Here is a 19,336-nt window from a genome sequence, read left to right as displayed (position 1 = left end):
TGTTGTTTCAAATGGCTGGATCGCCTTCCTTTTTAAGGCTGAATTATATTACATATATGCATATATGTATACATATATATATATAATATTTTCATGAAGTTTATAACTGCTATTTTAGGCTTAAATTGATCAACTCAATTTTCTCCCATGTGTGTATTCTACAAATTGTTCATGTCAGCTGTGGGTCAGACACTCTATGGGATACGTAGGATACAACTGAAAACAGCACAGTTCTTGGCCTTGTTGCTTTCTAATGGGGCAGAGAGAGAGACAAATGAGATAAATATCACAAGATAACTAGAGGATGCTATGAGAACACTTAGGAGGAGAACCTAACATAAAAACATTTCAGAAATCCCCCAAAGTTCATTATCTTGCATTACCTGTACAAAGGCAAGAGAAAGAAGATATGGGATAAAATGAGTATTTCTCTGTGACAAAGGATCAACACATAAACACACACAAATACAACTCTTATTGTGTGTGTGTATGTGTATGTAAATTTTTGAATGATGTCCTAGAAATCTTTGTAATGGTTTTTATGTTCTATTTTTCATTTACCAATAACATGGTTTCACATTTTACTATTATTATTATTATTCATTGTATAGAGATAAGGCAAATAAAATGGTAAAATCTGCACTGCCATCCCCACCTCTTGCTCTTCCATAATCATTCTGAGAGGTTGGAAGTTTGGGACTATAATTCTTATTCCCTGAGTTTCAGATTTGGGACAAAGCTTGCTTCACTACATTGACTCTTAGAATGAAGTGTTTGGGTTACCCTTTTTATGTGAATAACCTTTATTGTTAATTTTTATGATATGTTTTCTTTTATTTTACACCTGCTGATTATCTACACATCAAAGGGAAGTTGGATGGCTTATATTTTCAATGATATTTGAAGATGGCTGTGCTAAATGTGGTATTTCCCAAGCACTGCAGACATCTGTCTTTTCATTTCTAAGTATTGCAAATGCCCTTTTGTAACACAAAACTCTCATTTATAACCATTGAAATGTCATTTTTTTCCTAACCTTTTTTTCTTGAAAGTTTGAGTTCGGCTATTGACAAAGGTTTTTTTTAATGCCCTGAGGATTTCCATTCATGATAAAAAAAAAAGAAAAGAAAGAAAGAAAGACCACTTAACAAGAATGGTATTGTCTCCATGAATAGATATGGCAAAAGAATAAAGTCAATGTTAGGATTATCATTCTTGCCAATATCCTTTCAGGTATATTTTGTAGACTAAATTGAGGGTGAAGGACAAGGAAAGGCTGGAAGGCATAAGCACAGGCATTCTTTTCTGGCTCAAGATACTTCAAACTCAGCTAGGGCAGGATTTTCACTTAAAAAGAAGTTTTTCTGCTAATGATCTCTTTAGGCAAAGATAACCCACCAAATGATACCAAAAAGCTTTTTATATTAGATGAGGGTGGTTATAACTGAAGAAGAATAAAAGCAAGTCTATTCTCCAAAATAGTCTTGGTATTTTTATCCTTTGGAAGCCTACTTGAGTGCCCAGATAAATCTGTGTTAGCCTTCTTTATCTTTATATTGATAAGAATATCATTAAAAATTTAAACAAAACAATAGAGAATGTTTTTGTTGAGTTATGAAAGGTAGAAACTTTCCTATTCTTCTGACAGGTTCTAGGTAGATGCCTTAAAATAAAGCATTTTGAATACATACAAAATGTGTACTTGGTTTTGTGTTAGTGCTGACTTTTAGCATAAAAGGATGCTATTCCTCAGTCCTGTTCAGAGGGGGAACAACAGTTTGAAGACTTTGCTTCTCTATCCAGTGAAAATGAATTTCAAAAATTATTCACCCTCCAATCATGCTTATTTGTTAAAATTTACCAAATCAACTGTCTGCTGGTTTAAATTTCTATGTATCTTTTACTTCCACAGTATGACTTTTAAAAATACTGAGGCGTTTTTCTGTGATGCTGCACCTATGAAATGTTCTATAGTCTGGAATTATCGATTGTGGAGAGCCATACAGGAAATGCTAGGTTATGACTCTTTTCCAGTCTTCCCTGAGACTTCCTTTTATCCATCCTCGTGTAATGGCATGATACTTTCTCAGCACGGACACTGCAGACAGAAGGTGGCTACATTTCTCCTCCCAGTTCACATCCTGAAGAGGAAAAGAAATGCTCTACAAGTAGGTTGAACTTCAGAGTTTGCTCTAAGAGAGCAACAGTTTACATTTGTCAGAGTAAAAGGAAGATGCGTGGTAGAGGGTGAACGCTGGGTGCTTGGAGTTAAGCGCCACTGCCCCCAGTCTAATGGGTAATAGCGTCATTAATTCTGCTGATTAACTTGGCCTTGGGGTTCATGGAAATGACATCCACCTCCTTTTTTTTAAGCTCAAACTGTGGAACGAGGGAACATGAAAAAACAAGCTAATTAGAGAGAAATCAGGAGAAAAGAAGAGAGACAAGAAAGACGGTTTGAGCATTAATGAGACTTGTTTGGGGAGAGAATGTGACAGGCTCTTCAAAAGCATTATTGTCAGATGTGTCACTATTTCATAGATGGCGAGAGCTACCTTTGAGCTTCATGCTGATAGTTAATGATTTGAAACTATAAAAAGATTGAAAAGGTAAAAGGGAATATGTCAGACTCAACTGGATTTTAATGAGCTTATTTTTTTTCCTAAGGAAAACAGCCTGGAAAGGATAGAAAGTTCACAATCTTTCTATCCCTCACTCTCTGGATTTTCATTTCTTTCTTAGAGATACAGTTGGCAAAGGAACAATGGGCGAAGGATATCAAAGATCTGAACTCAAAGATCTAAACTCAAAGATCTGGGACGTTTTACTTTTCTGAGAAGATGGGTGGTAGTGAGGGCAGCACAGGGGTTTGAATGACACAGTAAGGAGAGATTGATGGAGAAGACAGCAATAGCACTTGTTTGTTTTTTTGGGGACGTGCTGAGCAGAAGCTGTCTTCACACTGTGAGATGTAACAAAGAAATCCAAAGTGATTACGCAGGTTCGTTTGTCAGTATCACTGCTTCAGCTATTGCTGTGTGCAATGATGAGATGACAAGGCATTTATTGCTGGTGGTTGGTTATTAGTCGCATTATAGGAAACATTAGAGCAGAGTAGGATACATAGACCAGGGAGACAATAGCTTTCTGGGCTCAGAACTCAGCAGGGTAGCCATGTCATTGAATTTGGTAGTGCCAATTTAATTAAAAAAAAAATAAACTGGAAAGAAACTTTGAAAATGAATTCTGTAACCCCATTTTTACCTTAATAGTAACTGTCAGGATTTCACTCCCTGGGCTCTCAGTTATGTGTTAGTAGGCTGAGCACACAGAGAAGGCTCACGTATTTTCAAAAGAATTGAATACTAGTGGGAAAATCAGAACCAAATTTCAATTTTTTTCTAGATGATTTTCTTGTGGTCCTTGAAACATTAAATTCTGATTATGGTACAGTACCTAGGAACAAATTACTAATCAGGCACCAGGGTCAAATCAACTGCCTTACTAATGAGTTTCTGATGAATTCCTTTCTTAAATAAGATACCTACATTGCTGATTTGAAAGTGGTAGCCCAGTTCATTGCAAAGCAGCAGGGCTGCATATAGAATAGGGGTCTGAATTCTTTTTTGTTTCTTCACAATTCCTTTTCCAGCATCCACTGACACAAATAAATCTGAATTCACTGTGTGCATGTAGTTGAGCTTGCTATGTCCAAATGTGTATTTTTTGGTCTACTTACCTGTAGAAGGGTTGTAAATAGAACAGAATTGAAAATAACCACCTGAAGAAGATTTTGAGGGCTGGAGGGATTATTAAAAAAAAGAATTCTACTTAAAAAACTTTCTATTCTAGAGTTTCAGAACACATTAAAACACTAATTCATTCTCAGATCAATCCCATATTATTGTACTAAGATAATTCTGCTCTTAGTACAGAATTGTACTAAGATAATAAATGGGATAAATGGAGTCATGGAGGTTTAAATAAACTTCACCAAGGTTTTAGTCATTCTCCAATTTAAGACTAGAAGCTTAGATATGTATTTCAGAACTTCTCTGACCTGCTCAAGGCACTAGGTGTACACTCTTATTAATTTTAAATGACTTTTCTCCCAGATACTGTGGATTATTAAAAAAAACTTTTTTGCAATGGCAAGCAAGATGGAGGCCCCTTAAGCCTCTTCTTTGGTGCTGGGTGTGGACAAAGTTCTACATGAAGCGTGGAAGATATTTTTACCAGGCCTATTGGAGAAAGTAAGAGTTGGTTCCAACTGGAAAGGGTGTTGTTTCTTGAGGATTGTTATTTCCCTGAGGGCTTGAATTAGGAATTTCCTCTTGAAGAAGCCTTTCCTGATCCCTAAGAGCTCTGTTAAGTATCTCTCCTTTGTGCTTTTCTGTCATTGCACTTAGCACATTTATTAAAATTGTTCATTTACATGGCTGCTCTTTTCTATTTGAGGATACAGTACTAAGAAAAACGTAAGTACAGATTTAAAATACTTGATCTCATTTGTCAGCAGAACTTTAAAGGAAGAAACAATAGATACATCTAAGTCAATCTCAGTCTTTCTGTCATTTTCTCCTGTTCTTTGTCTTTTTAAACTCCTTGACCTCTCCCCAGTTTCCCTCCAGTCTTATTCACAGAAAGTCTTGGAGACGCTATTCATGTTCCCTGTATTCTCTCTCCTGCCCATCACTGACTTTTAAGTGACATCTAAATTGCCAAACAATGTATGTTTGTAAGCACAAAATTTAATCCTTCATCAGTATCTTGTCTTTCATAGGCATGCTGTAGAATATTTTGAGAATGTTTTTTGGGAAGAGAAAGTACTTGATTTCAGAAGTGACCAAGATAGTTTCCAATAAGGAAAGGAAAATGGAGGCCCACACATTGCCTCTTTTCTGAGTTGCTTTCATGGGATTTAAAATAAGTTCTTGTTTTACTTGAGTGACTCGGCAGGGATACATGAGGTGCTGGGTAGTTTACAAATCCCTTCATGTATATTTCCATTAAAATTCCACAGCAATCCTACGAGCCAGGCTAGACAGGGTCTTTAATTCCTGTTGTGCAGATGGGCAAACTGAGGAACAGAGAGTGTCTGGTCCAGGGGCGGGTAGGCGGGCAGCTGCTGAGTGGTGGGGCTGATACTCAACACCTAGTCTTCCTGCTTCAGTACGTATTCTATTATACAAATCTAGACACCAAAATGAGCTCTTCAATTTGCCACAAGTTTACTGTTAAGATATTATTATTATCGGTACATTTTGTACCAGGAGCGCCTCAGAAAAGGGTACTACATAAACGAATCTCAAACATTCACTTTTTAATGGCTATTCCAAAGGTAGACAGTCTTTCTTCTAGAGGTGTACAGCTGTTAAATGGCAAAAAATAAAGGCACATGCATAATTTAAACGGCACTTGATTTAGGAGGAGCTCAATATGGCTGGATATAAACCTGTGTATAATTTCAATTCAGAGAGTAAAAGAAAAAAATAGTTACTAAAAGTAGTTATAAAAGAAAAATATCATCTTGACCATCCTAAACAGAATAAGTGTCTTCATGACACAAGGGCTAAGCAAATTGCCAGTGTGTGTGTGAGAGCGTGAGCATGTTTGTGTGTGTGTTTGTGGATATATAAGATTTGCCAAAGTTTTGCCAGTGGTGCTAACTAGGAGAGTTATTGAGCAATCGCGGTGAGGGTTCCAGGGATCCACAGCTGGAATCTGTGTAGGTGCAGCTTTCTGGTCGCTGGCCAGCATTACTTTGCAATGCAGCTGGCAATAACCACTTTTAAATAGAAACATGATTGCACTTTATTTTAATATTTCTCCCTTCTATTTTTTCCCCCTACTGTAAATCAACCCTGCTCTGAGCATGAAGTCCTTGCCAAGGTTTCCGGTGACAGGTTTAGCCCACTGGGTTGAGTCTTTTCAGTGCTTGGAAACATACTAAGTTTACTGCAATTGGTTTAGTTCACATGGCTGAGTGAGAAACTATTAACCACTCAAAGCAAACTTTTGTGACATTTGGAGGTGAACTGTTTCACTACTCCCAAGACCATGGCAAGTAGCAGATCCCTATGTGACCAAATTAAGACTAGCTCCTTCTTCTGGTCTGCTGTCTTGCCCTGTCGGTTCCGGGAGGATTCTATGATGAATGAAGTCATTGGGAATAGAGCAGATACCTCTTCAGAGCGGTAATTAAAGTAGCTTATACTTAGGTGACACTCTGTGTCAGATATTATTCTAAAGACTTTCCATATATTGATTCATTTAATCTTCATACCAGCTCTATGAGAGAGGTACTATTATGTGATTGTACAAATGGGGAAACTGAGAGACACGTGAGTTAAGTAATTTGCTCAAGGTCACATAGTAAATAGAGAAGCTGGGATTTGGACACAGAGAATCTAAGATTAGAGTCTGTCTTCTTAACCACTTGGCTAGACAGCATTCCATGTTAGAAGTTTGAGACTATCTCTTTTTATACTAAGGCAAGACCAGCTTCCCCACTCTCTTCACTTGCTATTTGTGTACATATTGGTTTCCTCAACTGGACTTTGAGCGTTTTAAGGGTAAGAGATGGGCATCAGGCCTGCCCTTTGCTTGTAAGCCATTTGAGATGCCAAACCTCTATTAGAACCCGTTTCTCTTATTTTTTTGTGTCAAGTTTATAATTGTAAAATACTCATCAAAAAGTAAAGTTTAAACATGGAAAGTTTTACTTAACACTGTAGAAGTCAAAGCAATGAATTAGGAGTTAAGAGTTAGTGATTTTCATCTCACATTTTCCAGTGATTAGCTATTTGACTAGCTGGGTGACCCTGAGGAAATCATAATGGGATAATTTTCCTTATTAATGAAACCAGACAGTGAAATTAGATAATATCTTTTTAGTCTTTAGTTTTCAATAAACCCCCTTTCCCTGCACTCTTAACACCACCGCTTTCCACCAAAGATTTGAAAGGGATAAAACTATAGTGGGAAATGCAAACTTTGATATGTTCCTTTCTTAAGAATGAAAACCTTCTAACTTTCAAGTTTGTTGAAACGTTCGGAAAGGAGTTGATTGGTTTCACATGTGCAAGTTTACATTTTGGATTTTACATTTCAGAGCACCAGAAGTTGACCTGAGATTTGAAACTTATTAGAAGATTCCTTTCTCTACTGGTGACTTTTTGAATGATCTCAAGAATGCTTGCATGCTTATGGTCACTAAGGATCCTTCTAACTCTATGTTTCTTTGTAACTGTATTAATATCACTCCTACTCAACCTGCAAACTGACACTATTTACCTTCACATGTTCTCCAAATCCTTGCTACTCAAAGTATGACTGTAGATCAGCAGCATCACCTGGGAGCATGTTAGGACTATAGACCTACTGAATCAGAAACTGAAGTTTAACAAGGTCCTCAGGTGATTTGTATGCACATTAATGTTTGAGATGTACAGCTCTAAATCACGGAGATTGTTGGACGTTCCTCTCTCTTAAAATCTCAGTGTTCTGTTCAATGTGGTACTACCTGAATCAAAATGTATTGGTATACTAGAAACTCAGATCCTTGAGCTTAATTCCTCCATTAAAACAGAGTATATGTGGTAGGGGAGAGGGCCTGTAGCCTTATTTTCAGCACATCCTAGGATGCTAGTTTCTCAAGATGGCACAGGCCCACAGCAAAATTTGGGCTTTGATGCATTAGGAATTAATTGACTCAAGTTGCATATAGAGAGGCATATCCAAGAAAGTGCAATTGTGGAGGCAAGCTATGTGCGAGAGGGGCAATAACATGATCCAATGCTTTGCAGCTAAGATTAGAGCTGAAGAACCATTCAAAATTTATGTGGCAATTAAAAGCCATTATCACTCCTCCCCTCATGTCATAAAACGTTGGATTGTTTATCAGCTAACCTTGTAGGACATTATTATGTTCCCTCTCTTGTGATCCACAAGGTGCATTCTGACTCCTCTGCTTAATGAGGAAAGAACAATGGGAAAACTGCTGTTTAGCAAAGGGGTCCTTTCTTGGTGTTCTCCTGCATCCAGTTCCAGATTAGTCTTTCTTTTCCTTTTTATCATCACTTTGTCTGATACTCAGTCTCTCCTTGGTGCTCCTGAGCCCTGAACCAAGCTGCTGGGCGTCCGGTGCTTGTTTTTTCTCTCCTACTTCTCATCTTCCTTCACTCCTAAAACCTGTTCTTCATTATCCCTCAAATTGTGTCATGTTAAATGGCTCAAGTGTCTCTTTTTTCTGGAATATCTGAATTTTAGCAACAAAATCCTGTCTTTCTCCAAGTAATTGTCTCTGCTAGAGTCCTTCAAACATCAGTACAGGTGAGTGGAGGAGACAACACTGAAAGAGGATGGCAGCAGCAGTCTGTTCCAAATGCCTCTAAAGCTCTTTGCCTGGACGTTACCCCTTTGTACTCCGTCCGCGTGTCTGATCTAGTCACAGAGAGGATGGGAAGCTTACTTCATGAAAGCTACACTGGAAGGTTTTAGAAGTGTAAGGAATGCTATGTTTAGATTGAAGATGGTCACTGTAGGACAGTGGACTTGTGTCCTTGGACCACACTTAGTGTCAGAACACTAAGGGTATTAAGCAGAATTGGAGGTGGACCTTGATGGGGAAGTTGGCCTCCTAGGAAGCTGGCGGATGAGGCTGAGAAGCAGTTCAGAGGCCTGTGGAATGGACTCTGCTCTCCCTCTGACCGCGGCTGAGGTTAGCTTGAGGTGAGTGTTCATTCTTTCCATTAATGACCTAGAAATGGTTGGTGTGTGCTTCCTTATGTTTTCTTCCTTCGTCCACACCAGGACAGGGGCTCCTGTATCTGGCGAAACCCTTTCTTGTGTGGGCAGTGCATTAACCTGTGCCGCTCCTTGGTAGAGACTCTGGGGTTCATGGAAACAGGTTGTATCTGCCTCTGCTCCTTGTGGCCATGTTGCTTCCAATAAGTTTGTAACCTTGGGTAGATTAATTGGGCTCTTAATCTAATCTTACAGTGAAGCTGTGTTGTGACTTCTGCCTGCCTTCCTGTGGCCCATCTGAAGTGCTGAAGTCTTTAGTCTTGAAAGAGAGTTCTTTAGCCATGTGTGTGATAAATTTCCAAAATGTCCACATAGTTAAAAGATAATTGATGTTTATGGAGCATTTATACTATGTTGAATAATATCTGAATTATTCGACTCACATACCATATGAAGCAAGTGCTACCTTTCCTATGTTACGATGGAAGAAACCAAGAGAGATTTAAAACCTTGCTTAGAATCACTGGGCATGGTGAGATTGTTTTACTCAGCCACATTGTTTCACTCCACAGTTCTGGCCCTAAACCTCATATGCTTTGTCTGTTGGAGTACTAGTTACATTAACACACGACAACAAAAATTCTTAGTCCACATTATTTCAACTCTCTCCCGTGTCCATCCTCATACAGTTCTTCACCTTCTCTTCTCTGGACATTTCTATAGGTATGAAAAATTATCAAGAAGGTGGTTTATGCCATTAGGAACCCTCTCCTTGCTTGTTCTTGTTTTTATTTTTGTAAGCAGTTACACCCTTATCCAAGGCTAATAAAGTTAATGTAGTTTATTTTAACTGGTTCATTTGGCTTGGGGACTACTTGAATATTTTTATTGGATACATTTCTTAATAAACAGATAAGAAGGAAAAAGCATCTACATTCTCCATGCAAAAAATATTTGAGTTTCTACTTTTTTGGTAAGGCCTGGTTTTGGGAGGTATGGGGCATGTGTTGTTCAGTCCGAAGTTCTGTGACCAGGTGTGCTGGTTAATTTTATGTGTCAACTTGACTGGGCCACAGCATATGTGGCCCCCTGTGTGTGAGAGGGTGTTTTTGCATGACATTAACATTTGAATCAGTAAACTGAATAAAGCAATAGCACTCCCTAATGTGGGTGGGCCTCTCCCAGTCAACTGAAGACCTGCTGCCTGACTGCTTTGAGCTGGGACCTCAGTCTTTTCCTGCCTTTGGATTCAACCTGAAAACTGAAACATTGGCTCTTCTTGGGTCTCCAGCAGATCTTGGGACTTTTCAGCCTCCATAATCACACGAGCCAATTTCTTATAATGAATTTCTTTGTGTGTGTGTGTGTGTGTGTGTGTGTGTGTGTGTGTGTGTGTGTGTGTGTGTATTTATACAGGTATACCTCAGAGATATTGCAGGCTCGTTTACAGACTACTGCAATAAAGCAAATATTGCAATAAAGTGAGTCACATGAATTTTTTGGTTTCCCAGTGCATATAAAAGTTATGTTTACACTATACTATAGTCTATTAAGTGTGCAAAAGTATTATGTCTAAAAACCAGTACATACCTTAATTAAAAAATACTTTTTTGCTAAAAAATGCTGGCCATCATCTCAGCCTTCAGTGAGTCATAATCTTTTTGCTGGTGGAGGGTTTGAAATATTGCAAGAATTACCAAAATGTGACACAGAGACACAAAGTGAGCAAATGCTGTTGGAAAAATGACACTGGTAGGCCTGCTCGATAAAGGGTGCCACAGACTTTTAATTAGTTAAAAACGCAATATTTGCAAAACGTAGTATAAAGCAAAGTGCAATACAATGAGGTATGCCTATATATATATATACATATATATATATATATATATATATATATATGTATATATATATATATATATATGTATTCTGTTGATTCTGTTTCTCTGGAGAACACTTGTTAATACACCATGTGATACCAAACATACCTTTCAAACACATCTTTCTTTTGTGTCCCCCAGTTCTACTGAGAAATAATTGACATACATCACTGTACTATAAGTTTGTACAGCATGATTGTTTGATTTACATGTATTGTGAAATGATTACCACAAAAGGTTCAGCTAACATCTATCGTCCCATAGAGATACAATAAAAAGAAAAGAAAAAATGTTTATCCTTGTGATGAAAACTCTTAGGATGTACTCTCTTAACTTTCCTATATACCAGACAGCAGTGTTAACTATAGTCATCATGTGTACATTACATCCCAAGTGCTTATTTATCTTATAACTGGAAGGTTGTACCTTTTGACTGCTTTCCTCCAATCCACACGCCCCCCACTGTAACTGCAAATCTGATTTTTTTTCTATGAATTTAGTGTTTTTGTCTTGTTTTGTTTTTCTTTTTATGGGAAGTGTCTGCACTTGGAAGATAGATTGGATGAATTCCAATAGGTTTTGTTTAATGAATCCTGTAGATATAAGTCATTGAATAAATCAGTCTGAGGAAAAGTACAATATCAATAACAATTGGCCAGACTTCAGTCAGTACATTGGACAAAAACCTCTTCATGGGGATTTTCTGTGAGAGTTGTGACAAGTCTGAAAATGTAAGACAGTATTTCCATTGTCTTCTGAGCTTCAAAAGGAAGGAAGACGTTAAATGCCAACTGCCAGGCCCCAGAGGAACCGTCACTGTTGACTAACTGCATGGCCAAATCTTCTCTGGTTTGGGAAAGATTACTTCATAGCCTCTGACTGTGACTGGGGCGGACTTTCTCTATAAGAAATACAGAAAAGGAAATGCTGTATGTCTTATGGGTCAGGAGGTTGATTTTTCTAATCAATTAGGCCCTTCCCTCTCAGAATCTTCAATCCCATTCTAATATTTTTTTTAATTGAATGGAATTCATGTAAGATAATATTAACCATTTTAAAGTAAACAAGGCAGTAGCGTTCAGTGCTTTCACAATGTAGTGCAACCATCACCTCTGTCTAGTTCTGGGCATTTTCATCACCCCAAAAGGAAATCCCCTACCCCTTAAATAATTGCTCCTTGTTCCTTCCTCCCTCCCAAATCCTATAAACTTTGTGGATTTACCTATTCTAATATGATTTTAAAATAATACTCTTTTTACAAGGAAAAGCAAACAGAATTCAAGTAACATAATTGAAGGAGTTAATTCAACTTATGGATGGTTTCATTATTTGTTGTGCATGCTTGTAGAATTCTTGGATAAAGGACTAACAAACACCATATGTGAATTCAGCACTCTTCACATTATGGCAAGATGTGAGCTTGCGAGAATATTTCAACAACCCCTGGTGAGACAGGCAGGCTTCAGTTGGAGCAACTCCGTCAAGTTCTCCCAAGATGAAAACACAAGGAGCAATGACCTTTTGGTACCCTCTTTGGCCACACTTTGGCTACCAGACAAGTCGGCACTCTGCACACAATCTGTAGCATGGATCCGGCTGCTTTCCTGCCCTTTGGCTTTTGATTAGTACAGAACCGAGAAAGTTGATAGTGGCTTCCGTGTGATGGCTGATTTCTGTATCTGATAGATACTTCCCACAGTCTTTTTTTCTCCTTAGCCATCAGATTTCATAGCTGAGTTTTGATTTACTGTCTGTGTGCCTCTCTTTTCTCAATTTTAAATATTCTATTCAAAACAATCAGACACTTGACTGTGTAAAGTCACTGGTCTTTGAATATATATGGATGCTTGAGTATGATGAAGTCATTGCTCTATTTTCCAAGTTGAGGTCATTGGGAATAGATGAAGGATATCCTTTTATTTGCCTTATTTCACTCCCTAAATGTTAGGTGCAATTTTCGTAGAACAAGAGGAAGAGGTTGTTGGAGGTGGGAAGTGCCCACTCTAGAAAACTGTTTCTTGAAGGTTAGCGAGGGAAGACAGTGTTCTTCACGGGCCTGTGGGATGGCCGTTTAAGATGGACTTTGTAACTCTTGATCCTCTCTACATATTTATGTACATGAAAATCATCCACCTCACAGTGGGGAAGAGGGGTTCCTGCCTTGTAGGGCTGTGTGTGTTGTACACTCTACATCTCAAGAGTGTGCTTTTCACATAGAGAACAGATGTCAGTGGACTTAAAAACCACTAAAAGTATTTATAGTCAATTCCTTAAGCAATTGAAATCTCCCTCCTTTTCATTTCTATCTGGTTGTTTTGGTTCTGCTCTCTGCAAAGAGTACGGCAAATGGTTCTTCTCCATTGCCAGTCTTTCAGACAAAGGAAGATGGAAATCATGTCCTCTAAGGTTTTCTACCAGTGTAGTCTGACCAGTGAGGATGAAAAAAGGATCACTTCCCTCACTGCTATTCTATTAGGGCCACTCATGGTGGCATAGCTTTATATTAGTTACATCAGGTGTTGACTCCCTGTAACTTAAAAAATCATTTTTTAATGTGTATTGATGATAATATTCCTGGCTTTTCCATGGTGTTTTACAGTTTACAAAGTATTTTCATACATTTCATTTGCTATCAACAATAATTCTGAGTCAAGAAGTGTGGATGTTATTGTAATGCATCTTATAAACAGGAAACTAAGAGAACTCAGATGGCTTGGCCAGTATCAGCAGCACATCCAGTGCTAAAAGAACACAGGCTATCTGAGCCTCTGACAGTTTTTTGAATCATCAAGTTATCTTGGGAAACGATTGTTCAAGTTAGGTCCCCTCAACTTCTACTTTGTACATTTGATTTTCTGAAACTAAATATTATTAGGTTATTTATCTATCTATCTATCTATCTAATTTATTTATTTATTTATGGCTGTGTTGGGTCTTCGTTTCTGTGCGAGGGCTTTCTCTAGTTGCGGCAACTGGGGGCCACTCTTCATCGCGGTGCGCGGGCCTCTCACTATCGCGGCCTCTCTTGTTGCAGAGCACGGGCTCCAGACGCGCAGGCTCAGTAGTTGTGGCTCACGGGCCTAGCTGCTCCGCGGCATGTGGGATCTTTCCAGACCAGGGCTCGAACCCATGTCCCCTGCATTGGCAGGCAGATTCTCAACCACTGCTCCACCAGGGAAGCCCCCATCTTATTAGATTTTAATAACAATAATTTTGTAAGGGGATAACACCAAGGAAACAGTCTATATTTTCCAGAATCTGCCTTAAAATTTACTTGAGGGAAAAAAATATTTGTCTAGCTCTAGTCTTCTTTATACTATTTCCTGAGATTGCAAGGTTGTAACAAAGATAGTACACTACATCTATGAGCCCTTTTCTTTTCTTTTCTCTTCTTTTCTTTTCTCTGGGCACTGGAACTTATTCAAATAACCGATGTACTCATTTTCATTTCCTTTTGTGGTTTCATTTCTTCCCATCGAGGTTTGTTCCACCTTTCTGAGTTTAAAAGTATAATCTGCATTAAAAGACACTAGCTGTGATTCACCTCTCACCAAACGCCTTGTATACCTTGTGAAATGCCTTGTGAATTTTGCCTTGCACAATTTCACTTTTGTTTCTCTCCTTTTTCCCTACCTTCCAATCCCTCTCACGATACTTCCACCATCACATTCATGGCTTTTCACGTAGCATGTATTTTCTTCCCATACAGTATATAATTATAACCCTTAACTACATTCAAATGTGACAATGTACAAAGTACATTATGACAAAAACCTTATGTACATAGGAAAAAGTCACAGCTTTAAGGATTTTAAGGTGGTTTTAGGATTATTATAGGACTGCACATTTCTGTTATGAGATGAAACACTAGAGAAATTGGGAGTGTTCTAAGTCTCATTTTAAAAATAATTCGCTTGATGTAATTTGGGGAAAAATTGAATACAAAAAGTTATCTGAGAAGATAAAAGATCATTTGTGCAAAAACATCTATTTGCTATATTTGGAGACTGAAGATAGATCTTGGAGAACAAAAGAATATAATTTCAGGCATTTGGATTTAAACTCTGGGTTCTAATTTTGGGGCAAAACTAAAGTTTATTTTGGCTCCAGAAATGTTCAGTTTTGCAAAGTCTGTGCTTTTAGTGTTATCTACTGCTAACTTCCCCACCCATTACAATAAGAGGAGAGGAGCATTTTGTTATATTCTTACCTTGGCTGACAAATAATTTAGGGGAAAATGTAAAGTCCTCAGAAAACGGTGACTGCTTTTGAGTTAAGGCAAGATATTTTGCAAATGTCCCAACCAAAAATTGAGGACACTAAATTTTACATAACTAAATGACTGCATATCAACCATCTGCATCCAACAGTGGTTCCATAAAACACCTTGACTGAGTTCTCATGTAGAATATCACATTCCTTTTAGATTAGCCTGAGTAGTTTTTTGCTTAATGTTTTGTTTAATGTGGCTGATAATTGGTGGAAAGATCATAAAATTGAAGTATATACCATTTGAAAATTGTCTTTTATTGTAAATATACTTTATTACATGTATATTTATAAGGTAGGTGCAGTTTGATTAATTAACTTAAATACTTCACTTATACCCTAGAGAAATCAGAGCACATGTGGAAACAGGGCTTCAATCTGTGCCCTTTTTCATAGTTAAGGTAAATGTGTTCTAACACTGTAATGGATTTAATTCTCTTGAAGTATTTGTGTCATGCATCTCTACTCGGAGCTTATAACAGACTTGACATCTCTATTAAGAAAGGAAGTCAAAATGCAGCAAATTGAGAACAAATGATAAGAGTGAAGAAAAATAGGCCATCTTTGAGTTCTTATTTTAAAAATATCCTTATCAGACAAATTTGGAGAATACTGTGGTACAATTCTTGAAGGTTAGTTGGCCGTCTTTGCTGCCCTCGCCCCAGGGAAAGAACAGAGCCTCTTAATAAGACAAGCGGGAAAGGAGGATGGCGTGCAGGCAGCCCTGTAAGCAGCAGACAGCCTTGATGATAGTGTGCACAGCATTCACTCTGAATTTTGCTTGACGAACACATGTAATATGTATTTTTTCTCTCAGAATTTTGTATGTTTTTTTTAGGAGAAAAGTCAAAATGCCACAGTGATGTGAAGAGAGAGGAAAAACACAATCTAAATAAAACCCCCTAATTCTGGGGAAGCCGTTGTCCATTCATCTCCACTTAGACATCTTGACCAGCTCACAAATCTCTGCTTCTTCGCAATTCTATTAATGACTCAAGTTTCCTCCTGCCCTTCCCTCTCCCTCACCCCCTGCTTCAGAGAGCTATTGATTCCTTTCTCCATAATGCATCCAAGCACTATCCAAATAGGACTTACTAATTCGATGTGGAATCTGAGCAGGCATGCTTCAGGAACTTCCCTATCCATGTCCCTTGCTCTCTGTGGTCCCTCTCTCCCACCTTTGCTCCAAATTTGTATTTCCAGGAGCTCATAGGCCGTTCTGCAATCTATTTCTGCTCCCTCACCCCTTTATCGCTGCAACTCCTGCCACACTGTTCGTTTCAAATGACACTTGGAAGCCAGTTTGCTGGAGTGTGCAATAAGTTGAATTGCCACTGCTTCCTGCTGTTCGTGTGATAGATGGTACCATAAAATGGATGTGATGTGGTTATTAGGCTGTGATTCAGTTCATACTGAGCTGTATTGGTTGGTGTTGGTTCAGTGCTTGCTACACGTTTTATCAATTGACCTTCCAGATTGTATCCTGCCTTTGCTTCTTTTACCTCTAATTCTGCTTTATCTCCAGTTTTGTGGCTCCTAATTTTCCTTTGGTTGATTTCTCCTAGTATTTCTTTAGTTTTCTATTACCTAGAAAAGCTTTTCTAATGAAACCATATTTTCCCCTCACCATGCTTATTTACTTATTTATTTATTTAGGCGGGTTGGCCTTCATTATTCTGGCATATCACTTCTGTCTTTTGAGTTTACATATATCCCCTTGTCTTTTTGCCACTAAAATCTTTCTGACTGCACAAAGAAGAGCTTTTCCAGAACTTGCCAGTCCCTCAAACTGGCTGTCAGAGCTCAGCAGAGGATGATTTGCTTGCATCAATCTGTAGCTGATAACAGGGCTCCCTAACGTTAAGGCAGGAAGGGAGGGAGGGAGGACTGAAAGTTCTAGTTGCCATTATTCTCCATAACAGGCAGTTGGTGCTCTCTAAGCAATGCTTCCTTTCCATTTTCGAAGCCCTTCCTTCCTTCCTTCCTTCCTCCCTTCCTTTATTTCTTTTGAACATTCTGGAAAGTTCCTTTTCTTCAAATGTGTATATAAAAATAGACAAGCAAAGGTAGACATGGAAAGTAGGAACTTTGGCTGCAGAGGGGGGAAGGGAGGACATGAAAAAAAGGGGGTAGAGGGTGGAAAATGGAAAAGGAGAAAACACAGGGAAAATAACAAGAGAAGAGGGAGGGGCAAAATTATTTGAGAAGGTAGAGAACAGACACAGGTGTGCTTCCTGTGTAAGAGGCTTGATGGATTTGTTTTATGAATGGCTATATATATATAAAAAGAAGGTAATGGGGTGAGAGTGAAGGTGAAGAGGGGAGGGGCTGGCACAGTAAATACTGGAAAAGTTAGATTAACATATTTTTATAGATTGTAAACCCATCAAGGAAAGTAAACGTTTAATACATTGCTGAGTACCTTGTCAAATACCCTATAATTAATAATAATTACAGACATTATTGTAAAAAATCACAGGAAAATCTGTGTACCTTGAGCAACAGTGTTGTGACACCGAATTACCTTTGATCAGGAATTTTCCAAGACTTTTATTCTTAGGTTTATTGCTTTTTATTTCCCATAGCAGCAGGAGTTAAATAAAATTTATGACCATTTGTTTCCTTGGACATGAAGCAGACATTGTTTGACCATTTTGTTTGAAAGAACTTGAAATTTTTAATGGTGGTTTTTGTTTACCAAGAGCCATGTTGGTTGTGCAAAGTAATTGCCCCAAATGGAACTAATGCATCTTTTGAAGTTCCACATCTGCTTCTCAGAAATTAATTTCCGAGTCAAAATTACTGAGTACCAACCTCAACAGAATGGGCAAGGAGTGCATGTCATGAAACTGAAGGTTGTTCTTTTTGTAAGGAAGCACTTCTAATTAAGACTGAAAGTAGTCCAGGAAAAAGGCAGTGTGTCTTGTGTCTCCATCACACCATGCATGCAGAGCTTTTATTTTTCAATGACCAGCCCTACTTCATGTGTAAAAACATATATAAGTTTATATTCCTTCATAATGTCCCTGTGAAGTGGTTAAGAGAGAGTCCCTATTTTATTAATTGAGAGACCTTTAACCTCCTGTCTCACTGAGTGTTCCATATCAAGAGATCCACATGGGGAGTTGGGACATCGTTGGATGTCACAGTATTTTCTAATGTGTTTTGGTGATTGGGGGAATCCTTGGGCTCTGCCAGCCCAGAACACCTTCTCAGTACACTCATGCTTGGGACAGCTGTGGTTAGGGCTACTACAAGGAACTTTCTTGACCTGGGCCCTTGACCAGCTACCCATTTGGCACTCTTCTTCATACCATGGGCATGAAGGAGAGGATTCATTCTATATCCTTCCAATTAACACCTCATGGAAAGAATGGGGTGGCACCAACTTCCTTCCTCTTCCCCCGAGTTTGGTTACAGCTACACTCACTTATTGTATACTTTTGTCAATTTGAAGAACTTTTTTCATGCCTTTTAAGCCATTCTTTTTCAGTACTGGCCATAATGACCATAATGACCTCTTTTGCCCTTGAAACTGCAGGCAAACAACCTTTCTTAATGTTTGGGAACATGGATGTCACACTGTTTTTTCCCCCCAGTTTTATTGAGATATAATTGACATATAACATTATATTAGTCTGACGGGTACATCATAATGATTTGATATATACTGCAAATGCCACATTGTTGAACTTGACAATTTGTCATCCTATCTAGTTTGTGGAGAGCTGAGGCTTAGCAAAAAATAGGGCATCTAGGCTGTGCCTTCTTATGCAAAAGCCCCCTGGAAAGGACCTGATCATTGAACAGCTACACTTTGGGAAGGTACCCACAGATTTACCGCAGCACTCAATGAGGAATTTCAAACTTACAAGAGTGACTTTTTTTCACTCAATCTGGGGAGTGGGCATTTGGGGGTGTGGGCTACTGGGCAGGGGTTAGAGGATATTCATGAATAAAGCCCACCAGGTTTTTCCTTCCTTAAACTGCCACTACATGTCCAATAACTAGAGTCAGCCCTGCTAAGTAACACATGGGATAGCAGCTCAACACTTACCTCCACTGTCTTCATTCAAACTTTGTGAGGACTTACAGGCGAACCAAAAGACCTTCTGAAGGTCACTCTTTATTTTAATCACAAGAAAGTTAATCTTGATGGAACTAGACCACCACATGGGTTGTTTCCTGCCTTTATAACCAAAGTCCTCAGGTTCATGTGCGAGCAAAGGATTAAGAAATGTCATACAGACCAGAGAGTGCTACGTTCTCAAATTGTAGCTTTTTATTTCACTTACATTTTCTCATTGGTCACTGCAGTGGTTAAAATGGGACTTGGTCAGAGTTATTTTGCAATAATGAGGGAATACTGGTGAAGGCCTGATTGTTGCTTGATTTGTAGTCGGTTCCACATCCCAAGATACTAGAATCCATGGAAGAAAAAT

The sequence above is a fragment of the Eschrichtius robustus genome, chromosome 12 (assembly GCF_028021215.1).
Source record: "Eschrichtius robustus isolate mEscRob2 chromosome 12, mEscRob2.pri, whole genome shotgun sequence".
Taxonomy (NCBI): Eukaryota; Metazoa; Chordata; class Mammalia; order Artiodactyla; family Eschrichtiidae; genus Eschrichtius; species Eschrichtius robustus.
The sequence above is the reverse complement of the archived record's forward strand: the minus strand, read 5'-3'. Positions refer to the sequence as shown.